Source organism: Schistocerca cancellata, chromosome 8 (assembly GCF_023864275.1).
Source record: "Schistocerca cancellata isolate TAMUIC-IGC-003103 chromosome 8, iqSchCanc2.1, whole genome shotgun sequence".
NCBI classification, from domain to species: Eukaryota; Metazoa; Arthropoda; class Insecta; order Orthoptera; family Acrididae; genus Schistocerca; species Schistocerca cancellata.
This window is the reverse complement of record NC_064633.1, coordinates 135,867,553-135,893,723: the sequence shown is the minus strand read 5'-3', so window position 1 is coordinate 135,893,723 and position 26,171 is coordinate 135,867,553.

Genomic DNA, 26,171 nt, shown 5'->3' with positions numbered 1-26,171 from the left:
GAATAGCACATTGGAAATGGTCGCTCGAGTAAGTGTCAGAAAGGACGGACCACTGGAAACGATGGGTAAACTGGGCAGTGAAGAACGAAACGTCCAGATGGGAATAATTGTATGTGGAGTCTGAAAGGAACGTGGTTGTTCCGTTGTTAAGACAAACGACGCTGAGTTGACTGAGAAGGTCAGCGAAAGGGGCACCTGTCAGATTCTGGAAGAGCCCCAAAAGACGTGGTGTGCATTAAATCACCGAGCAACAGAAATAGGCGATGTAACGATGGAAAACTGCATTAATTATAAACAGATGCGTGCAAAGTGTCGTCGCACTCTTCGGGGCAGCAAAAAAGCTAGTTGGATTTCATTCACAAGCTCTTTTAACAGTTCCACTTCCATCGTGTGGGCTAACTTCCAATGGCTCTCTGGGACCAAGATCCATTCCCAAATTTCCGGGCTGACAGTAGCAGGCGATGTCACCTGGGAACCTATTGCTATCCCAAACTCTTGGTCCGCCATTTTGTGGAAATTTCTAGCTCTCCCCGTTATCATCCTGTCTTCCTCCACAGGAAACGAGCGAGGAGGATCTGGCAATACCGTTCACTTCTCAGAATCGTGAGTGGTACAACGTTAGTATGAGGAAGGTAGATCATGCTCTGACTTCATCCTGGCCCTCCACCCAAAGGCCAGATGCTGTTCCCATTCAGAAGTTGCATCAGCTTTCTCATGCAGGCAAGCACTTCTGCTTAATACGTACAGTCGCATCTGGGCAGAGGCCACGTTTATCAGACGCCGGTGTGGGGCCACTGCCATTCCCATACCTAAGCCCAGTAACGACAAAAACCTTCCTTCTAGCTACTGCCCCAGCTCTCGCGCCAGCTGTGTTTTCCAGGAGATGGAACTTATGCTATGGTGCTCGACTCTCGCAATTTAGCAGCCACTGCACTGTGTGGATTTAGAGTGCGCCGTTCTGCCGTTGACCATCTCGTCATTTTGTTCAACCATGTCATAAATGGTTTTCTACAAAATTCCAGACTGTGGCTTTGTTTCTCGATTTGAAACTAGAGATTCCTGGGACTCATGCGCGATGGGAAAAGCTCTTTGTCCTCCCACGTGTCTTGCCACGTGGCAGTCCGCTGTACGCGGTCCCTCAATGTCCTATGTGTCCTCAATGGTACTTCCAGATCGAACAACCCTCCTCTGTATTGGTCCATTGTCTGTTCGAAACTAGATTATGGGTGATTCGTCTATGCATATGCATGTTCGTCCCTCTTACGCCGTCTCCATATCATCCACTATCTTGGCATCCGTTTGGCTACTATCGCCTTTTACACTAGCTCAGTTGAGAGTCTGTATAAAAAAGCTGCTGAACTACTGCTGTCCTACCGCCGTGACTTTCTCCTCCTATGCACGCAGTTTGTCTGCCACGCGTGGCCGCCCGTCCTATGGCTCCTTCTTTGATGGCTCCTTTGATCGCCAGTACGCGGAGCGTCCCTCTTCTCTGTTACTTCCCGGTGTTTACTTTCAGCTCTTGCTTCAGCAGCTTAACTTCGCGCTACCTGCAACTTTCCTGGTGGGCGTGAACCGTTCACCATCTTGATTTTGCCGGTGGCCCGTGTTCGCCTTGGCCTCCATTTGCTTCCTAAGGACATTACTCCAGCGTCGTTCTATCGCCTTCCGTTTCACGACCTCCGCGTGGAACTTTGCGATAGCACCATCACGTACATTGATGGCTCTTGGACTGACCATGGTGTTGGATGTGCCTTCGTCATTGGCGCAGGCGTTTTTGGTATCGGATTCCGGTACACTGGTCAATATTTACAGTAGAGTTCTTCGTTCTGTATCAGGTTACGGAGTACATCCGGCGACACAGGCTTTTCAATTGTGTCATCTGCTCAAACTCTCTCAGAGCCCTCCAGAGCCTTTGTGCGTTGTAGACTACCCATTCCCTAGTTGAACGGGTCTAGGGAAACTGCACTTGCTCACTTTTGATGGAGCCACTGTGATCTTTATGGGGGTTCCCGGTCAGGTCAGCCTGACAGGAAACTAGGTTCTGACGCTGCTGTCAAGGCTGCAGTCTTCATACCTCAGCCCTCTAATTCTTATATTCCTCCGATGATCTCTGTGTTGCCGTCTACCAGGAGGCATCGCCACTGAACCTCCCCTCATGGGAATAAGCTCCAGGTTATTAACCCTCTCTCACCTTGGACGACCTCGGCCCTCCCGCAGCGAGGAGGTTGCGTATTGGTCAAGGCCTTTTCAGCCATCATCATCTGTGAAGTGACGCTCCCCCACCTCTTTGTGCACATTGCGCTCAACTTTTAACTGTCCACCATTTCCTAACAAAATGCCCATTTTTTAGCCATTTATGCTCCTGCTTGTGTTTGTAGTCTGAGTCATCGGCCGTTTCAGCGGACGACGCGCGGGCCGTGGAACGCTTTTTACTTTATATCCGTCGTAGCCGTTTAATTTTTAACCCTGGCCCTCTGTTTCTCTATGACGTATTTTATAGATATTTCTCCGCCTCCCTGTTCTTAGGTGTCTTCTCTTCCGTCGACTGGAATTGACAGGTAGTCTTTTTTTAGCTCCTCTCTTTGTCTTCGTCTTCCAGTGTTTTGACATCGGCGCGTATGACCCAAGTTGTTTTTCCGCCCTAAAACACAACAAAACAAACGATTTTTTTCGCAAACCAAATGCTATTTCCTTGTAGTCTCTAACGGATACCGAGAAATCTCGTAGAATTTAGCATGCGAGTATCGTTTGACCATCCCTACATATTTGGGTTCCAGTGAAGTATTGTTAACAAGAGTGGATTCTTCACTTACAAAACGTTTATTTCGTGCTGTGTAATAGAACCAAGGCCCTTGACGTTGGTGGGGAGGCTTGCGTACCTCGCGATACGGATAGCCTTACCATAGGTGCAACCACAACGGAGGGAGGGGAATCTGTTGAGAGGCCAGACAAACGAGTGGTTCCTGAAGAGGGGCAGCAGCCTCTTCAGTAGTTGCAGGGGCAACAGTCTGGATGATTGACTGATCAGGCCTTGTAACATTGCTGTGTTGGTACTGCGAACGGCTGGAAGCTAGGGAAAACTACAGCCGTAATTTTTCACGAGGGCATGCAGCATTACTTTATGGTTAAATTACAATGGCATCCTCTTAGGTAAAATATTCCGGAAGTAAAATAGTCCCCCATTCGGATGTCCTGGTTGGGAACTACTCAGGAGGACGTCGTTGTCAGGAGAAAGAAAACTGGCGTTCTGCGGATCGGCGCGCGGAATGTCAGATCCCTTAATGGGGCAGGTAGGTTAGAAAATTTAAAAATGGAAATGCATAGGTTAAAGTTAGAGATGGTGGGAATTAGTGATGTTCGGTGGGAGGAGGAACTTCTGGTCAGGTGAATACAGGGTTATCAATATAAAATCAAATAGTGGTAATGAATAAAAAATAGGAGCCCAGGTAAACTACCACGAACAGCATAGTGAACGCATTATTGTAGACAAGATAGACACGAAGTCCACACCTACCATTGTAGTACAAGTTTATGGGCCAACTAGCTCCGCAGACGACGAAGAGATTGAAGAAATGTATGAGGAGATAAAAGAAGTTATTCATATAGTGAAGGGAGAGGAAAATTTGTAGTCATGGGGGACTAGAATTCGATAGTAGGAAAAGGAAGAAAAGGAAAAGTAGTATGAGAATATGGAATGGCGACAAGGAATGAAAGAGGAAGCCGCCTGGTAGAATTTTGCACAGCACATAACTTAATCATAGTTAAAACGTGGATTATTAACTGTGAAAGAAGGTTGTATACGTAGAAGAGGCTCGGAGACACTGGAAGGTTACAGATAGATTATATACTAGTAAGATAGAGATTTAGGAACTAGGTTTTAAATTGTAAGACATTTCCAGGGGCAGATGTGGACCCTGACCACAATCTATTAATTCTGAACTGTAGATTAAAACTCCACAAAGGTGGGAATTTAAGGAGATAGGAACTGGATAAACTGAAATAACCAGAGGTTGTAGAGAGTTTTAGAGAGAGCATTAGAGAACGATTGACAAGAACAGGGGAAATAAATACAGTAGGAGAAGAATGGACAGATTTCAGAGATGAAATAGTGAAGGCAGCAGAGGATCAAAAAGGTAAAAAGACGAGGGCTAGTAGAAATCCTTGGGCAACAGGAAAGATATTGAATTTAATTGATGAAAGGAGAAAATATAGAAATGCAGTAAATGAAGCAAGCAAAAAGGAATACAGACGTCTCAAAAATGAGATCGACAGGAATTGCAAAATGGCTAAGCAGGGATGGCTAGAGGACAAATGTAACTAAAGTAAGATAGATACTGCCTAGAGGAAAATTAAAGAGACCTTAGGAGAAAAGAGAGCCACTTGTATGAATATCAAGAGCTCAGATGGAAAACCAGTTCTAAGCAAAGAAGGGAAGGCAGAAAGGTGGAAGGATTATGTAGACAAGGGCAATGCACAGGGAAGGCAGAAAGGTAGAAGGAGTACATAGACAAGGGCAATGTACTAGAGGGCAATATTATGGAAATGGAAGAGGACGTAGGTGAAGCTGAAGTGGGAGATATTATACTACGTGAAGAATGTGACAGAGCACGGAAAGATCTAAGTCAAAACAAGGCTCCACGAGTAGACAAAATTCCATTAGAACTACTGATAGCCTTGGGAGAGCCAGCCCTGACAAAACTCTACCGTCTGGTAAGCACGATGTATAAGACAGGCGAAATACCCTCAGACTTCAAGAACAGTATAATAATTACAATCCCAAAGAAAGCAGATGTTGACAGGTGTGAAAACTACCGAACTATCAGTTTAATAAGTCACGGCTGCAAAATACTGACACGAATTCTTTACAGACGAATGGAAAACTGGCGGAAGCCGACCTTGGGGAAGATCAGTTTGGATTCCGTAGAAATGTTGGAACACGTGAGGCAATACTGACCCTACGACTTATCCTTGGATATAGACTAAGAAAGGTAAACCTACTTTATATCATTTGTAGGCTTAGAGAAAGTTTTTGACAATGGTGACTGGAATACTCTCTTTCATATTCTGTAGGTGGCATGGGTAAGATACAGGGAGCGAAAGGTTATCTACAATTCGTACAGAAACCAGATGGCAGTTATGAGTCGAGGGCATGAAAGGGAAGCAGTGATTGGGAAGGGAGTGAGACAGGGCTGTAGCCTATACCTGATGCTATTTAATCTGTACATTGAGCAAGAAGTAAAGGAAACAAGAGATAAATTTGGAGTAAGAATTGAAATTCATGGAGAAGAAATAAAAACTCTGAGACTTGCCGATGACATTGTAATTCTGTCAGAGACAGCAAAGGACCTGGAAGAGCAGTTGAATGGAGTGGACAGCGTCTCGAAAGGAGACTATGAGATGAACATCAACAAAAGCAAAACGATGGTAATGGAATGTAGTCTAACTAAATCAGTGGATGCAGAGCAAATTAGATTACAAAATGAGACACTTAAAGTATTAGTTCAGTTTTGGTATTTGGGGAGTAAAATAACTTGTGATGGTCGACGTACGGAGGATATAAAATGTAGACTGCCAATGGCAAGAAAAGCGTTTCTGAACAAGAGAAATTTGTTAACATCTAGTATAGATTTAAGTGTTAGGAAGTCTTTTCTCAAAGTATTTGTATGGAGTGTAGTCATGTATGGATGTGAAACGTGGACGATAAATAGTTTAGACAAGAAGTGAATAGATGATTTCGAAATTCGAAATGTGGTTGCTCCAGAAAAATGTTGAAGATAATATTTATGCATCATGTAACTAATGAGGAGGTATTGAATAGAATTCGGGAGAAGAGGAATTCGTGGCACAACTTGTGTATAAGAAGGGATCGGTTGGTAGGACATGTTCTGAGGCATCAAGGGATCGCCAGTTTAGTATTGGAGGACAGTGTGGAGGGTAAAAATTGTAGAAGGAGATTAAGAGATGAATACACCAAGCAGATTCAGAAGCATGTAGGATGAAGTACTTGGAAATGTAGAAGCTTGCACAGGATAGAGTAGCACGGAGAGCTGAATCAAAACAGTCTCTGGACTGAAGACCACAACAACAACAATAGAATCCCGGGTAATGTGCTGAGGTAATAATAAATAACTCTACCTCTATACAAACGTAATTATATCTGTGAATATCTGCTGGTTGTTTAGCATTGATCAGAAGCGTGATTTCAGTCTGCACATTTTGTGTCACTATCGTAGAAGCTGGGGAATGCAGCGACCGCACAGAACTGCCGCTGGCCTTTAGACCAACAGACACATATTGAAACGAAACTTACTTTGTTTCTTACAAAGGAAATTACCAATCCCACCTTCCTCAGATTTAGTGGTAAGATGGCCCAGTGGACAGCCCATAAATACTGGACTCAGATCGAGTGTGGAAACAGAAAGAAGGTGTACTAAACTGTGAAGAAAGAAGCAAATAGAAAAAGTGAAGGGTTCAAACTCAAGATGTGCAACGTCGATCGAACGGAATGGCAGCTGCGTCTTGGTTAAGCCGTGAGGCGTGGACGTCCGCTGTGTCCCACATGTTGTGGAGCTCGAGCGCGCGTTGTTTACGTCTTGCCGCGATTTTGTGTATTGAGTCGCTCTTACCAGCGAGCCACGGGACACTAACCGCCGGACAACGATCAAAATCGCATTCCAAGCAGAAGATGCGCGAGCAATGCCTTACGAATTAGAGAACCTGACGTAGGTACGCAGGATGTCATTGGGATGCACTTTCCCATCACTTTCATTGTATATGTCAAGGTATGAAGCGAAGAACTGTGTTCCGAAATTGTAAGCTGCCACGCGAGAACAACAAGTTTAAGCACCTCGACGGACTCATAGGTGATGCAGCGATTGACCACGCGGGTTTCGGTCTGCATATGTTTTTGAACTCCCGTTCGAGCTCCCGCCAGACGTCGTCATGTGAGCTTTTAAACCGTATTGCAATGTAGTAACTTGGCCGAAAAACGGAAAACCTTTGACACCTATTCTGTACTCAACGGCGTCCGTCAAGCAAAAATTGAACTGGTGAATCTTGTGCCGTCTTACTTGGTTACCGGAGAATCCAAGGCCATCATCGTACAGGGTGTTTCAAAAATGACTGGTATATTTGAAACGGCAATAAAAACTAAACGAGCAGCGATAGAAATACACCGTTTGTTGCAATATGCATGGGACAACAGTACATTTTCAGGCGGACAAACTTTCGAAATTACAGTAGTTACAATTTTCAACAACAGATGGCGCTGCAAGTGATGTGAAAGATAAAGAAGACAACGCAGTCTGTGGGTGCGCCAATTTGTACGTCGTCTTTCTGCTGTAAGCGTGTGCTGTTCACAACGTGCAAGTGTGCTGTAGACAACATGGTTTATTCCTTAGAACAGAGGATTCTTCTGGTGTTGGAATTCCACCGCCTAGAACACAGTGTTGTTGCAACAAGACGAAGTTTTCAACGGAGGTTTAATGTAACCAAAGGACCGAAAAGCGATACAATGAAGGACCTGTTTGAAAAATTTCAACGGACTGGAACGTGACGGATGAACGTGCTGGAAAGGTAGGGCGACCGCGTACGGCAACCACAGAGGGAACGTGCAGCTAGTGCAGCAAGTGATCCAACAGCGGCCTCGGGTTTCCGTTCGCCGTGTTGCAGCTGCGGTCCAAATGACGCAACGTCCACGTATCGTCTCATGCGCCAGAGTCTACACCTCTGTCCATACAAAATTCAAACGCGGCAACCCCTCAGCGCCGCTACCATTGCTGCACGAGAGACATTCGCTAACGATATAGTGCACAGGATTGATGACGGCGATATGCATGTGGGCAGCATTTGGTTTACTGACGAAGCTTATTTTTCCCTGGACGGCTTCGTCAATAAACAGAACTGGCGCATATGGGGAACCGAAAAGCCCCATGTTGCAGTCCCATCGTCCCTGCATCCTCAAAAAGTACTGGTCTGGGCCGCCATTTCTTCCAAAGGAATCATTGGCCCATTTTTCAGATCCGAAACGATTTCTGCATCACGCTATCTGGACATCCTTCGTGAATTTGTGGCGGTACAAACTGCCTTAGACGACACTGCGAACACTTCGTGGTTTATGCAAGATGGTGCCCGGCCACATCGCACGGCCGACGTCTTTAATTTCCTGAATGAATATTTCGATGATCGTGTGATTGCTTTGGGCTATCCGAAACATACAGGAGGCGGCGTGGATTGGCCTCCCTATTCGCCAGACATGAACCCCTGTGACTTCTTTCTGTGGGGACACGTGAAAGACCAGGTGTACCGCCAGAATCCAGAAACAATTGAACAGCTGAAGCAGTACATCTCATCTGCATGTGAAGCCATTCCGCCAGACACGTTGTCAAAGGTTTCGGGTAATTTCATTCAGAGACTACGCCATATTATTGCTACGCGTGGTGGATATGTGGAAAATATCGTACTATAGAGTTTCCCAGACCGCAGCGCCATCTGTTGTTGAAAATTGTAACTACTGTAATTTAGAAAGTTTGTCTGCCTGAAAATGTACTGTTGTCCCAAGAATATTGCAACAAACGGTGTATATCTATCGCTGCTCGTTTAGTTTTTATTGCCGTTTCAAATATACCGGTCATTTTTGAAACACCCTGTATATGACGCAGAGCCCCGCACCTGCGCTGACTGCGGCCAGAAAGGGCGTGTTCGCCACAACTGCCTCCAGCGCCGGATTGTTCGGACACCATTGAACAAGGCCGCCTCCACTGCGCCGTCCACAATTCTTTCTGCCACCTATGCCCCGGTCACAGCAGCTACTGCCGATCTTCCGCACGACCCACGAGACCCGTCACAGGTGATTACTACCATCGTGGAGACTAATCCGACACTTTTCAGAATACTGCAACACTGTCGGGAGTAGACAATCGCCTGCGCTGTACCACTGAACGCGACGCGGAAATGGTACTGAAGCTTGGCGCTGTACCGGCTTCTGCCTTCCTTCCATCTGGCAAGGAGGCGATGGTCAACCGCGCCCATTCTGACACAAAACATCATGTTCTTAAACAAAAGGCCACACAGAAGCGCTGGAAGCGGCACCGTGCGCCCTCGGATGATTATTTTCAAAGAATGGGGCCACAAGATGGTGACAACATGTCCGATGACGCAAAGTCCTCTGACACGCAGATGTCGGTCGGTAATGTTCCGCCGCCTTATCCCACGACAGCTTCACGTTGTAGCGACGCGGTGGGCTGAACCCTCCCGCTAGAGTCCTGGATGACGTCCCTCCTGTTGTACCAACTCCACCTGCAAGCACGTCCAGGGACACCACATCTGTACAGACGCGCTCCTGGGCTGATGTCGTCGAGGATGACACTGTGTTACTGCCTGGTGCCGCGAAAGGGCATGTCCCGATAGAAGTGTCGGGACAGCTACGACTCAGTGACTGAAAATGCGATGGATGCCGCGGCTGATCCGCCCCTGACTGAAGCCGCCGAAGCGGACGCCTCCTTTCCAGTGGACATGGAGACCCAACAATATCGACTGGCGACTCTCATCAGTACCACCCGTGTGCGCCATAAATTGACGATGTTACAAGGTACGCTGAATGCAGCGGATATAGACTTTGTCTACCTCCATGAGGATTTCGTCGACCCTTTCGGGTACACTGCTCACATCTCATACCCGTCTGCCAATGGCACTGGCGTGGCAATCCTTTTCCGTTATGACCTAACTGCCGAAGACGTCGCTTTCCTCCCCGAAGCGAGAGACATGGCGCTCACTCTGCATGACGTCAGAATGGGTAATGTGCCCTCCAAATCTGGACGAATAAGTGAACGGTTCACTTTCTTCGCAGATGCGGCCGCGCCCCTCTATATAGGACGCCAAGCTGCCCTATTCATCGGTGGAGATTTTAATTTCGCCCAGATCCCAAAGAACCAACTGCCACACCACATTCCATGTCCGGCGCTCTCCATCATATTTACCATCCTTCGACTCATGTCCATGGTGATAGAGCGAGTTTCATACCAGCCACTCCTCCATTTGTATACACCGCGTCTATCTCTAGCGCACGGTTATTTGGGGCACTCGGGCCGCAGAAATGTGGCCTGCTGCTTCTTCCGACCACGCGGCCCATATATGCACAGTCACCTTGCGCCAGCAGAGTGTATCGCATGGGCAAGGCTAAAATGGTTCAAATGGCTCTAAGCACTATGGGACTTAACATCTGAGGTCATCAGTCCCGTAGAACTTGAACTACTTAAACCTACCTAACCTAAGGACATCACTCACATCCATGCCCGTGGCAGGATTCGAACCTGCGACCGTAGCAGCAGGGCGGTTCCGGACTGAAGCGCCTAGAACTACTCGGTCGCAGCGGCCGGCATGGGCAAGGCCCCAGGAAATTGAACGTGACACACCTAATTCGCCGAATGCCGACAGCTCGTGGAGGCAACGTGGACGTCATATGCCCTTCAACGGGATGCTTGCCCGACCGCACTCTCTTGGTGGCTGCTATGCGCTAAACCGGCTCTTAGGAACACGTTTATTGGTCACGGCAGGGAGATAGGCACCTGGAGGTGGCAATCACTAGATTTTTTTACTACCGCGTTCTGTGTGATTGTTTCGCAGTGCTGCACTTACCTACCGTCGGCAAGCAATGAACTGCACAAAAGCGCGAATCACATCACTCAAGACTCGCATTCGGGAGGACGACGGTTCAATCCCGTCTCCGGCCATCCTGATTTAGGTTTTCCGTGATTTCCCTAAATCGCTTCAGGCAAATGCCGGAACGGTTCCTTCGAAAGGGCACGGCTGATTGCCTTACCCATCCTTCCCTCACCCGAGCTTGCGCTCCGTCTCTAATGACCTCGTTGTCGACGGGACGTTAAACACTAATCTCCTCCTCCTCCTCCACATCACTCAAGAGGCAGTACCATGGATAGAATAAAGCACGAAGGGCCGTCGATGTATCACGTCATCGCGGAACGCAGGCGTCGGCGAAGGCCGCTGATCCATGCTGTAACTTTAGCCGACAGTCGCTGTGCCACAAACAACGTCCGATCGGAAATGCTCTCCACACCCACTGTAGTCAACTGTTCGCGGACCACCGTCATCTCCCAGAAGCGATTGGGTAAATTTCTCGCCTTACTTATGCCACACTACCGCGCAGCGTGCAGATGGCATTACTTGAGGACGTGACTGAGGAAGAGATCACTGGCCGGTGGGTCTCACAAGCTGCTAGGATCCGACGGCCTTACATTAGAGTGTTAAAGGACCTACCGCCAATTACTGACGCATGCCTGGATGCACATATGCCGCGACTTGATGTCCCCTGAAGTGAAGCTTCCTGATGTCTTCCTTGAATGATTTCTCGTTCCTGTCCATAATCCAAACGGTGGAACATCTGTCAGTGACAACCACAACCTGTCGCTCCTGAATTCTGATACGAAGATGTATACCAGGGTTTTTGGTATGACATCTCAGAAAGGTCGGCCAATACGTAGTGTCCCACGAACAGGCCACTTTAGGAGTTGATCACAACATCCGGGCCGGCCGGAGTGGCCGAGCAGTTCTAGGCTCTTCAATCTGGAACCGCGCGACCGCTACTGTCGCAGGTTCAAATCCTGCCTCTGGCGTGGATGTGTGTGATGTCCTTAGGTTAGTTAGGTTTACGTAGTTCTAAGTTCTAGGGGACTGATGACCTCAGATGTTGAGTCCCATAGTGCTCAGAGCCATTTGAACCATTTGAACAACATCCGGGCTGCCTTATGTCGGTATCGTGACACGACTGCACTTGCGAGAACACGGCGCATCACAGGGGTCCTGGCCTCCTTGATGTCAGTCAGGCCTTCGATAGGGTTCGTAACTCCTATCTGACACTGGTGATGTGTATTATGGGTTTCCCAAACAGCTTCGTGGAGGTCATGATGCGTCTCCTCTGGGACGCGACATCTGAGATCCTGTACAGTAGTCGTCTTATGCCGCCCATCCTGGTACAACGATCGGTCTGGCACGGATGCTCTTTCTGTGATCCTGTGCGTTCTCACCGTGGAGCCGTTACTTTGTGGCCTCCGCCAACCGGGCTGACTCTTGACGGACACACTTCTAGTTGCACGGCCTATGCGGACGAGCTGGTCCTCCTCCTGCGCAAGAAAACGATGTTCCGGAGTGGGTGGAGTCCTACGGCGCAGCTTCGGGCAGCGTCCTTAATGTTCACAGATCAACTATAGGCCGTGGGCCGCCCCGTGAATGCGTCGCTCCGCTGCGGATGTACGACGTGGTACGCTGTCTGGGTACTGATTTTACAATCGACTTGTGGCGATCAGTGGCCCTTATCAGTAGGCGCTTATTAGCCGGATCCGTACAGAGCTCCATGACCATCGACTCCGAGCCCTGGACACGTTGCATCGGAACCGTTTTGTTAATGTTTATGACTCGTCGCGAATCCCGCACGTGGTCCAGACTTTCCCCACCTCGCCGTCAATGTCCAGACTCATTTTGGCCGCACTGGGTTCCTTAGCGAGTCAAGACCTGTTATTTAAAGTGAGGTATGAGTCGCTCATTCTCCCAAAGAAGAAAGAATGCCTCAACCTATGTCACGTCCGCCATCGAGCAACAGCGCTCTTTGTAAGCACGCGTGTCACGATGTGGCGACATGCCTCAGCAGACTGCTGATGAGGGCTCTTACCCTGTGCTCACTCATTGCTCCAGTGCCTCTGACAGACGTTCCAGCCCCCTTTCTCTACTTGAGCTTTCTTGAATATAGCTACATTAGGACCCTGCTTCCTCCTCCACGTCTGCCGACGGCCAAGATAGTGTATGCCTCGGTGGAGTTGCGGCTTCTGCAGAATGTGATTGGAGAAAAACAACCCTTCGTCCTGTGGAATGCCATGTGGTAGGCAGCGCTAGCCCCTAATCTTGCGTCGGACGTCCAACCCACCTGGTATGTGATGGTTAATGGGAAGCAGGTCTGCCAGTCACGTCTCCACCGGTCCACCGGCCACTATCACCATTATGTACCACGGGTGGAGTGCAAGACGACAATGGCCATCGACTTGTGTGCGGTGAGTCGAGTAATGTTTGTCTTTTTGTCCGCCAGATGCTGGTGTTCGTCAGAAGCGTGACTCCTGACAGCATCACCCCAAAAAATGACACTCTTGCCGGACATGGACTATTTTCCGCGGGCAGAGACCAACTCGCTGACTTGAATTAGCGGGTACGCAATCCACTACCTGATTCATGGTGGTGACAAATCAGCCCTCGGTTTGTGACAATACATTAACGACCGACATTGTGTAGTTGTCAAGAACCCAAAGTACCGACACTATTTCTCGACCTTTCTCCAGAGCGCCTTCCACAATACCCCTCGCAGCTCGATGATCTATGCTAAGAGTAGCTGACATATGACCCTTCTTGCATTTTCCAAATGCGATCCTCTCAACGGTTATTCATACGCACCTCCGAGAAGATGTGCATCGATGACCTACTGGTGAGTCGCCACCACGCGGGATTTTCTGTCTCGCTGACGTCGAAGGTGACAGGCAGTCTCTGCGAGGAGGTGCTGGTGCGACAGAGATGGATTCATTCATGATAAAAAGAAGACAATAAAGTAAATAAGTATTATTTTTAAAAAGGCACCCTTTTTGTAGAAGTTATTGGTGTCTTTATTGACAGGGACCAAAGCCTGAAGTGTTGGAGCTTTTCTTTTGGGGCTTCTTCTTCAAAATTTAGGCTAAATGGAGGGGTGGCATTAGCTTCCCTCTTTTTGTAGTTTTAGATAATTTCAGGAATGCGATGATAAACAACAACAAAAAAAAGAAAGTGCTCGGAGGAAAAGAAAATATGGAGATGAATCGTGTTCAAATTTCCCTCCTGCTCCATATTCGTTATTCTTCCCAAAATTATGAACTGTTTGTCCGATCATTAGCGTGTCAGTTCGCTGTATTCAAATTTGGGTCTATGTCGTGCTGTAAAATCCCCTTGTTACAGCGAGGTGTAACGAAAGGTCTTCCAGACAAACATAGGTCCTATTTATTCTACTCAAGTACCACATATTATGACTCTTGCGTTTGCCGGCCGCTGTGGCCGAGTGGTTCTAGGCGCTACAGTCTGGAACCACGCGACCGCTATGGTCGCAGGTTCGAATCTTGCCTCGGGAATGGATGTGTGTGATGTCCTCAGGTTAGTTAGGTTTAAGTAGTTCTAAGTCTAGGGGACTGATGACCTCAGATGTTAAGTCCCATAGTACTTAGAGCCATTTGAACCACTTGAACTCTAGCGTTTCGTTTCGGAAGTTTAGAGTCTTTCATTTCTTCGCTGTAACGTAGTTCATACTCGTTTATTTGTTGTTTTTATTTCTGAGATAGGTCTATGGAACACCTCACCTACTGTCACTATTCATCACATTCACTTGCGACGGTGATATATTCTTACCACATGGCTCATGTTCCATAAACACAGTATAGTACGACAGTTGACAAGACTACAAAAGCAGGACAGAGACGTAGGACGTCAGTGATCGGACGGACTGGTCATAAATTTGCTGAAAAAAAAGGGACACGAGAGAAATTTGAATATGGATCTTCTGACCACACAACCATGACGCTGTCGTTCTTGCAGCTCGCTCTATGTTGCATATCATGAGCTAGGACCGTTCACTGTCTCCACTTCTTTCTACAAAGTCCAGTTCGCCTTCTTGTGGGATTTCACGCTTGCTCTGCGTTCAGTTTTTGGTAGGCTATCCACTGAGCCATATTGCCACTAAATCTGAGGAAGTGCTATGGGGAATTTTCCTTGTTAATAGCATACTGATTGAGCCGCAGTACACTTCATAATTACGTAATTAGGTTGTGTAATCATCAAGGCCTCTTGACAGGGCTGTAACGAACATACCTTGGGCGTCACATACAGCAAGCGTTTAAGATTTCATACTATCTTCAGGTAGCCTTAGAATTACAGGTCCACGGATTATTATAACTTAGGAATATGTATTTTTTCGAAGCTGACGCAGGAAATTCATTTTTTCCTTTGAAGTGCCGATATGACTTGCAGTATTTGAGAGCTTCTATGGCGGTCCGGACTACGGCGCACGCCTGAAGAATTGCCCCCTACCACCGAGGCCGCCATTAAGTGCTGGAGTCACTGGCTGCGTTAATGCCCCTGAGCGTCTCCGGGTCACGTTCTGCAGCCATTCTGCGCCGGCGAGGCTCCCTTTCAAGCCATTGGGCGTGCACTAGTTGGCACTACACCTAATGAAAGCGCTGTGGGAAGTCTGAGGGCTGTTTTATAGCAGCATACACGCGTTTACTGCCAGTAACACTGTAACCGGGGCAGGAAACGTTTTAGCCTCATTTGACTCTCTACGTTACACTGTTTTATTGGCTTTATAATGAAATAACTTTCGCAAGATACGGCAAACAATAAAATGTCACAGATATCGTGAATGGTAGTCTATTGGACGTAGCTTCATGATTAAGAGGTGCGAATCTGCACTGTTTGCCAAAGAGAATTAGTCACGCAGAAGGTATGGTCGGATGTTAATTTAACCTTGTACACGTACGCACCATCGACAGGTTTATAAGCGATTAGATTTCCCATTATCTGTGACAGATAGGACGGCCACCAGAGCACATGAGTAACGTTCGTGTGTAGTGTTGCAACCAGGCCTTCTAAGGTATATAAGGGGAGAGAACATCGTCAGATATTGAGTTACTGACACAGTAAGCGAAACGGATACGCCGCGCACTCATTTGAGACACCGTTGTCAGCACCAGGCAGAATATATAAGGGACCTCATTGTTGGTCCCTATTTGGTTCACTGGAAGAACCGTGAAATAATGAGATTTATTGGGATTAGGAGACAGAGGCTGGTCGTTGGACTGCATGGGAACATCAGGGCACTAACGTCACCACGTTTCCAGTCACCCAAATCTGACCACCAAAAGGGAGGATCGCACCAAACACACTGTAAGACTTCGACATCTACACCTGCCATCCGAGAACAAGTAACGGACTCTGTGCAGCATTCTGTCATCCCACACAATTGGCCACAGAATAGCAGCAACTGAACTGAGAATTACAGTCCCATCCGAAAGCTGCCATTAACACCACAACGCAAACGGCTGCATGTAGAGTGATGCTCTGACCAGAAAGTTTGTACTTCTGATGAATGTTGTCACATTGTGTGCAGTGGTGAATCACAGTACCTCGGACGACCATCATCACTGGGTATGGCGGCGACCTGGGGAAAGGTCCCATTTTCCATGCTTTGGAGGGGCACAAAACTCACACCTGGCGTCATAGTGTGTTGGAGAGGGGGGGGGGGGGAGCTTGAGATACCATCTTAAGTCTCGGCTGGTAGTGACTGAGCGAAGTATGATGGCACAAAGGTACGTCATGAATATTCAACGTCCTCATTTGTTACCTCTCATGCGACAGTATGGTGATACCATTTATCGACATGACATTGCTCGTCCACACATGACACGTGTCTCTATGATTTGTATGCGTGGTGTTGAACTATTCCAACTGCCAGGGCCAGCAAAAATCGCTGATCCGTCCCCGACAGAACACGTGTGGACCCAGGTCAGATCTCATTTCTATCTCACAGTCTGTGCCAGTACACGTGATATACTGGACCAGGTAAATCAGTTTGAGACAAATTGTCTCATATGAGAATACAATGGCTTAATGACACCCTTTTTAACACAGTCAGCTGTGACATGGGTGCCACATACTGCATTTCGACTTTCTTTCATCCCTGCCACGATTATGCAAAAATTAATTCCGTGAGCTTAATGGCATTTTTGTTGGGAGTGGCAAGTATTCCATTACTTGACAGATGGAAGTGGATCCAGAGAGTTCGGCAATCCCGTAAGGTCGGTAGATGGCTTTTCATGTTGTCTTAATAGCAGGGATTGAACACCTCCTAGGTGGCAGCCCATTTTTGCGGAAATGGTCCTGTTTCCCGAAATGCTTATTGTGGGTAGTTCCTGGTACTCAGGCAAGGTTGCCACTGGTCATCACACCACTGACGCTGTTTGAAGGTGAAGTTTGCATTCTTAACTGCATATCAAAAAGGAGGCCGCGTACCGGTGCTTCCATGGCTTGAGAAATTTCGTTGCTTTCCTCCAAAATATACGGACTGTCCAATGCAAAGTAAAGCCCCTACCACCTGTCGTGGTGCCGTCGTTGCTGACCAAATTAGAGAGACTGTTCGCAAACAGTACCAACCTCGTGAACTGTAATTATGCTTTTTGCAAGGTCTGAGTGGGGAGTTTCTGTTGCTTTCACCTGATTTGACGTTGCAAGGGCGACATACTCGTTCATCAGAGCGTCAGCAGCCATTTCCCCTCCAACTGCAGCTTGGGAATTGCGGACGTTCTGGAGAGAAATTAAATTTTAAGATTATATTGACTTCCCAGCTCTCACGTGGTGCTGACAGGTGCCATCTTGCTGTACTTAAAGACTGAAAGTTTCACACAGGCAATTTTGTAATCCACTTCTTGAGCAGCTCCCATTTGACTAATCTGCTTATGCTTCTTGAATGCTCAACTATCCATATTAAATATTTGTCTCATTTATCTTCCTTTTGGAAACTGCACCCATGTGGAACTCTTTATTGATTGCCGCGCGTGGTAGCCGCTCGGTCTGAGGCGCCGTGCCACGGTTCGGGTGGCTCCCCTCGCCGGAGTTTCGAGTCGTCCCTCAGGCATTGGTGTATGTGTGTTGTCCTTAGAGTAAATTAGTTTAATTTGGATTAAGAAGTGTGTAAGCCTAGGAACCGATGGCCTCAGCAGTTTGGTCCTGCAGGAAATTACCACGACCACCGCCATCTTAGTGATCTTGTTTCCTACAGTCCCCAATTAAACAACACCACAAACTTGAGAGCCATTTTATTTTAGTTTGCAATAATTTTCAACAGCATTCCTCCGTATTATTCAGCCTCAACTGTTAACTTGATTAGATGAAATAAAAGGATTGTGTTCTCCATCTGTCTTACAATCTTAGATTCCTTACGCCCTACAACTTCGCTATCGCTAGACGGCTATTAAATAATACGTATAACAGGCTGCATTTTTAGGATATCTGCTTCACTGTGACGAGTTTCCGTTGTGTGCAGTGGCCAAGCACTATTTTTAAAGATATGAGAGATGAAGAGCTTGTAACGAGTGTCACTCACTGCTTTGTACGGCAGGAGTAGTTGATGCTCAAACTATTGAGTCTTACTTCGCCCTCTTCCAGACCCGTTAATTGTATCAGAATTCATATGGTCTGTGTCACACATTCTGTGTACGAATTTTAATTGCATTTTGCAATCACTGAAGTAACGCCACATACCTTCTCAATCCGTGAAGATTCATTTCGTTTCCTTCTTGCCTTCTCGGTGCTTACCTTTTCTGTCACACAGTGTACTGAAGAACTCACTTACAGCGAGATTCGATAGTTAATACTAACTACGGATGTGAATACCCGACAAATCGTCAAATTTTCTCTTCTTTCGCACGACTGCAATCCATATAGGTAACAAATGCTGCTCCAGTACCGTGCGTTTCTCAAACGTTTCCTATCAACAGAGATTCGAAGTTCTAAGAGTCTGTTGATTACGTTACGACAGCGCCAGCCATCGGAAAGCGGGGTAATCGCAACCGGATAAGGCGGTGGACTAGCAGTCTGCCCGTACTGCGTTCGAGTCCCGTCATTTTTATCATCTTCTAACAAACATTTCTATCGCTAAAACAAATCACGTTTCTTCTAAATGAACGAAAATAATAATAATGATAAACGTAGTGATACATTCTGTGCGAGGTACAACGAGGAATCGTGATGAAATGGGCAGTTGCTTAGCGATATATTCATCCGCGTATGGGAACAAAGCGATATCGGGCTAGACCTGCTTCGAGTAATGTACACTGTATTTTATATTGTTCTTGAAACATCCGTAGGAAGCAGTTGTGACGCTTTTCGTGGAACGGGCCTGTGGTGCCTGTTTTCTCTCTGCTGTATTGATGACCAGTTCATTTTGATTTCAGAAGTAATCGAGTTGTTAATCAACGTTGCGTATAGGTTAAGGGTGCCTGTCCGTTACTGTACACTGCAAATATACGTTTACTGTGTTTTTGAAATGTAAGCATTAACCGGACCTTTAATGGCGATTCGATAGTCATAAACAGAAATGTTTAATGGTATATCAAAAAATAATTAAAGGACTGAATGCAGCACGTGCAGACGTCTACTCTGTCCCTTTAACTTTGCTCGACGTCTGGCGCTCTCGTATGTTATTAAACAGGTTCGTAAAGTTTTGCGTCTCGATTTCTCGGAAAAGTATTGCTAGAGCAACATACTAGTGCAGCATTTGTTACATCTAAGCATGCAGCAGAATCTTGTGAAAGGTGAACTAAATCGTTGGGCGCATGCTGAAGGTGAGAAAATTTAGCGGATGTGTCCTTTGATAGTGAAATAAAGAGAAAGCCCTGATTTTCCTCCAGACAAGATAGGAAAATTATTGGATGCCTGGGATATCCTCCGAACGTAAGCGTTTTCATATGAATTTACGAGAAATTTATTTTCATTCATGTTTGTAAAAGAAAAAGGATTGTATTTATACAAGTACATGTGGTGGTTCTCCTTTTGAACATGTCCTGAAGAACAGACACGTTTATGATCCTGCAGCCATTATAAATCAAGACACATGGGAATTAATGGCATTAGCTGCAAGTGGGCATTCATCTGTATCGTCGGGGCAAGTTGAAAATTTGTGCCCGACCAGGACTGGAACCTGGGTCTAAAACTTAGTAGGCAGGTGCGCTGACTATTAAGTCATCCGTACTCAGTGGTCACCACAACTGCGCGGACTTTCCTAGCAAGCCCCCCCCCTTCCCCACCCCCCGTCAGACCCTTATTCGGAACTTATACCACACACTACTGATGTAGTGCCTCTGCTCATTACCCTCATTACTTGCGGCATCTCGTCTATCCTTGTAAGAATAAGAGCTAGGTGTGGATCTGAGCTGATGGGATCACTGGCCTTCACTGCCTTAATTACGTGTATGTCATGTCAGTTCTTTCGAACATGCCCGAAAGAACAGATACCTGTTTGACCCTGCAGCCTCTTTGACTCAAGACACAAAGGAGTTAAAGGCATTAGCCACCGGTGGGCATTGAAATATATCAGTGGAAAAGACTGAAAATTTGTGCCGAACTGGAATTCTAACCTGGGTCTCCTGCCGAGTAAGCAGAAAGCCTGGGTTCGAATCCCAGCCTGGCACAAATTTTCAACCTGCGCCATTGATATAAATCAATGCCAACTGCAGCTAATGTTTTTAATTCCTTTGTATCCTGAAAAAAATGATTTACGGAAATAATTTATTGAGGCTAACAGAGAATATAGAATGCCTCTAACAAACCACAGCCCAAAACATAGTAAAGATGGCGTTACTATTTGTGTGGTCTAAATAAAAGTCGTATTGAGACCATTGTTCAGCGTTTTTTGAAATAAAGTGCTACGTGTTACTCCGTAGAGAAGTACACATAGCAATAAGCAGGCGTTAAAATTTTAAATCACGTGCCCGACTAAGATGTTAACCTTTTGAATACACTGCAGTACCTTTATCCACAGACTTGTTTATCCTTCCAAGTGTCGAGTCATAACTTTGGCTGGAGCTGTGTGCGGTACATAATGCAGCTCAGTGAACGCGAGACAGAGGGAACTATATTCAAATTCCGACGCAGTACACAGGTGCCTTTAGTACCGTTTATGTTGATGGCATTTCCCGTTACCATAGAACTCAAAATGCTCTCCTCCTATGGTCCATTTTCGGAAAGACAAGCAACGTGACTTTTAGATTTGTTGGTATTGTACAGATTTTTATCTTCTCTGTCAGATATTCCGGTGATGACTGATTTTAAACAGCACGTTAAAGGGAAACTTTCCGAGTGCTCTATAATCTGTGTAGCAGTAATAGGATTAGAAACACACTAAGCATGGAGGCAGACATTGGCTTATCTTTTTTGTAACTGACGGTGGTGCTAATCGTACCAAGAGCTTCAGGGTGTTCTCATTATTAACACGATCCGCCCTACAGAAAAAGATTAACCAGGCCGTATTGTTTGCCGTGGAGGAGTAATGTATATTCGAAACAGATGTTACAATTTCAGAAAGAAGGTGGGAAGGTTAAACCTGAATAATGGATCGAAACCAAAACCGAGAAGAAAATCAAAGTAATTCACTGGAACCAACCTTTTGTTTTTGTGATCTTGAGTTCAATACCTGGTCTGATACAGCTCTCCACGCTAGCCTGTTATGTGCAAGCCTTTTTCACCTGTGCGTAACTTCTGCACCGTACACCTTTTTAAATCTTTATACTGTACTGAAGAATTGGTCCCTCTCTAGAATTGTTACCCTCCACACTTCCTTCCATTAGCAAACTGATTTTTTCTTGATGTACGGGAATACTATCAGTTTACCTTATCTTTTAGTCAAACAGAGCCATAAATTTCTTTGTTCCCAAGTTCTATTCAGTACCTCCTCACTAGTTACTAGATGTGTCAATTTAATGTCCAGTCATTTGATCTTTACCACTGTATCAAGTGTTTCTATTCTTCTCTTGCCTCAACTCTTCATTGTCCACGTTTTACTTCACGCAAGTCTACACTCCACATAAATACCTTCACCCTCATCTCTATTGCGTTCAAAATTTCAAAATATGTGTTTCCATCAACATTGTCAAAACATTTCTCTAAATGTGTAAATGCTATGAATGTAGGTTTGCCACTCTTTAACCTGTCCTCAACAGTAAGCCTTCTGAGGTGTGGGGTTGATCTGTTATTCTGCACAACGGATTAATCTGAGATGTACCCTTTACCCTGTGGCTCCTGCAAGATGTAATTTCCACCCCCACACTACTACAGAAATCAGACAGACGCTCCTAACGTTCTAAAGGAAAATGCCTGAAAAACTTTCAGCAATAAATATCTTCTGGAGTCGTCCGCTGTAAGGAAATCATACAAAAATTCACAAAATTTCTTACGTAACTAGTGGGATACTTGGGTACTGGAGTAGTGCTAGTTAGTGTAAGAAAAACATGAAACTAACGAAAGTTATTATTTATTTTGCAGAAATTCTGAGAAATCACAATGACATTTTTAGTTATGAATTGAACAAGTTATATCCTGGTTCTTTTCGGAATGTGAAGTTACCTCTCAAGGATAGGATTCGCTAATGAAATTTCTATACAAAGTTTAAGATCGTTGTTGACTTGGCAGAATGGCTGAGAGGCGCGCCTACTCAACTTGAATAAGTATCCTTTAGAATGTTGCTAGGTACAGCCGAGGCTGTCGCGTGTGAAATGCAGTGAAGTGTACAGTTGTGGAGGAAATATGGGGCTCGCAATAGCTGTAGCACACAATACCGTAAGCTGTGATGACTGCTGTCTGCGCCGCTCGCTGCTGACAAATAGGGTAGCTTTCGTTCTATCTGGATTGACCTTCGCCAATCAAACTCTCCCTATGCCTTGATGAAGTCAAGGATTCCTATTCGCCCCTAGTCTAACTATTGGCATGGTACACCGGTCAGATAACCAGTGCACCATGATGCCACTCAAAATTCGCTCGAAGGCGTTTAACTATAACTCTGTCCGTTCACACAGCACAATAAGTGTGTCGGCCAACACAGTGAACAACACTTAATCGCAAAGACTCAATATAGAGTAGCACTTCGATTCGCTCTTAACAGAGGTACTCTCCCAGTGAAGTACTGAGGAGAGACTTGTTCCTCGCTCCAAGAGTGACAACGGAACGGCGCCTCTCCATGCCAGACGTGATGGGGTATATCTTTCGGTCTCTTCCATTACTCCTTCAGCTCAAGGCGTTAGAAATATCGTCTGCCAATCAGCATTGCTCTTCTAAAACAGAAGAATGACGTTTTGTTTAAGGCGACCAATCCGGAAATCTGTAGCATCAGCGTTTGGCGTTTGCTGTCCCTCCCAGTGAAAATCTCTGAAACTGCGTGCTATATTTGTAAAGAATGCGTAGGCTGCACGCTCCCACACAATGTAGCGGAATTTGCTTTTAAGCCGAACATGGGGTCGTCCTTTTACTCGGGCAAACGCTGTCTGCTCTATGGGTGGTCACCGGCCGATGTAGATAGGTTGGGACCGGCCTCCTGGTGAGCAGTTGCTCTCTCGAACTAAAAGCTCCTGTGACCGTTGTGTCTGGAATGTGTGTGTGTGTACACCAGCCTCGACTATTTCAACCACAGTGCGCTTACTTGTTAATTGCATATCGTTTACATGAATTCATACAACATTGACTTTATCTTATCGAGTTTGGGTTCGAATGAAGCGTCTTGATGTGCAGAATATGATTGTGAGGGCGGAATATGTAAGCAATGAAGGTCAGGAGACCACAACGTCTTACAGCCTTACGGTCAATATTGCCTTGTGTTTTCCTTCATTACTCCAGAACCCAAGGTGATCTTCCCTAAAGTCAACCTTTCCATTCTTCCAAAAATAATTCATGTAATTACTTTTCAAACATGACTTATTAAAGTCGTGCTTAGAGAATACACATACATGGAAACACCTGTTTTATTTGGAAACGAAGTTATTACACATTTGTATCTGGACATTACGCCTATTTCATATATCATGCATAACATGTGGAATAATTTTGTCATGCCTTGTTCTCAATAATTCTGAAAGTGTCATCTACTCCATGTTTCCAATTGGATCTTCCAGTGCATTGTCAAATTCTTGTTGCAGTATTATGTCTCCCATCTCATTTCCATCTACTTCCTCCTCTATATACTCACTAAATATAGCTGCAGATTTTACAGAACAAAACTTACACAAAAACACGTAAAGGAAGAAAAACGAATGTTCAAATATATGTTCTTACATCGATCTATAACAAACTCCACAAGCCTGATTCCTTGGCAGTATCAGCAGATCGAGGTTCCATGATAATTACTATAGTAAAGGGTGGATACATACTAAAAATATTTCAATTCTTTTTAAAATGTCACAAATATAACATCCCATATAACCTCAAGGCAAAGTTTCTAGCTAAAATAAGAAAATATCTCAACAACAGCACCTTCCTCTTCACTCAAAATGAATCACAGGCTCTTATTGCAACAAATACCACAGCAGCTAGACTCAGAGCACAGCCAAAAATTCATAATATCAACACAACCATCATGTCTGTTGTGAGCTCAATTAAAAGTAAAGCCCACAGATTAATAAGAGCTATGTGGTTTGTCAGCCAAAAAATACACATCTGAAAAATCTTATTCCACAAAAAACAGCTAGGAACATATTAAAAGTATGAATGAACTAACAGTGCCACCATAAGCTAAGATTCATTCCCACACATTGCAGACTTGTACAGAAGGATACATGCAACAGAAACACAACTAGCGCAATGAAAAACAAAATAGTAAGCGGAATAGTAATAACAACGTGTATATATACACTTACTTTAGTACTCTCACATAGCCGGCCGCGGTGACCGAGCGGTTCTAGGCGCTTCAGTCCGGAACCACGCTGCTGCTTCGGTCGCAGGTTCGAATCCTGCCTCGGGCATTGATGTGTGTGATGTCCTTAGGTTAGTTAGGTTTAAGTAGTTCTAGGTCTATGGGACTGATGACCTAAGATGTTAAGTCCCTTAAAGCTTAGAGCCATTTGAACCATTTTTTACTCTTACATAGTCACTTTCCTTTCTACAACAAAATTTACAAGCATGACCTAGGGGTTAGGGCTTGCCTTTAAGAGCCCTCTTAGTGGAAATATACTACACTGTATAGGGAATAAAATAATAAAAATTGAAGGCAGCATCACAAAGAAATTTAAATTCAACAAGAGATATGTGCATGACACTGTTATTCTCATTAATAAAACGTAACAAAATAAAAAAATAAGTAGAATGACAGTAAACTACACTCACAAGGGGCAGCACCCCAGCACTTAAATATTTAACATATCTTGGTACAATGTCTGGGAAATGGGCTATGTTATTCAGAAGTACAGATGTAAAAATCAGCTTCACGCCACCAACAATTTAAGCAATATATTTATTCACAGCATAAAATCGTCGGATACAGATCCTGACGCATTTAGCATTTACAAAACTTACTGCAACCAATGCAACAGATGTTATATTGGCCAAACCGACGGAAATACTCTAACTATATTTAAAGAACATTAAGTCTACTACAGACTGAAGGAATGTAACAAATCAGTAGTAGCAGCTCACAATAATGACACAGCCTACCCTTTGAAAGTTGAAGACAGCAACCAAATTTGGCACAAAATCGGAAAAATTAAAAGAATAGATATCATGGAAGAAATGTAAATATTGAATCACAATTTTTAAAATCTAGCTAGTATTCTTAATGAGAAAACTAAATTAAAGGGCTCAAAATTCACCGGTAGCCTTAAGCCACTTATAGTGCAACAGATTTAAGATGTTTCAGTGTGAAACAAATAATTACCTGGCCATCAATATCGCTAATATCACTCGAAAGAAGCGATAGTCGGCACTCACCCACACACTGCAAAGCTGCCATATGCATTAAGTACATATACTTTGCGCATATACAGTAACGTATAGTACACTGAAATACCCCTGTCACTGTGACGCTAAGCTGTCAATAATATAATGTTACACAGTAGCTGTCTCAGAGTAGCGATGATTCGAATGAAGCTTTGGTATGCAAACACCATACGTGAACTAAAGGTATACCGCACGATTATCGCACCATAACAACTGACGGAAACCTGCACAAGTTGTCGTGTCAGTCACAGCAAACAACGGGGCGCAGGTCTGCACCAGCAGAAGATAACACAGGGCATAGATTTCTGGCCAACCACTGGACTACCCTTCTCTTCCAGAGACCTCAATAGCCACTCCAGCCACAATGAAAAAAAAACATATTTTATACTAATTTCGAGCGAACCATTTTATCTTCAAATTATACCTGTTTGCATAAACGCCCGATGGTGAGCAAAACATGCTTGAAACGTGTTGCAATATGTATAACTGAACGTAAAATTAATTAATGTGACTGTTAGCAGAGCAGTACAAATATATACTTCCTTCTCTATTTCCACAATATTGGATTCCGGTACGTTTCCTTAATATGAAATTTCTACAGGGTGCAGAAAAAGCCGACAAACTTT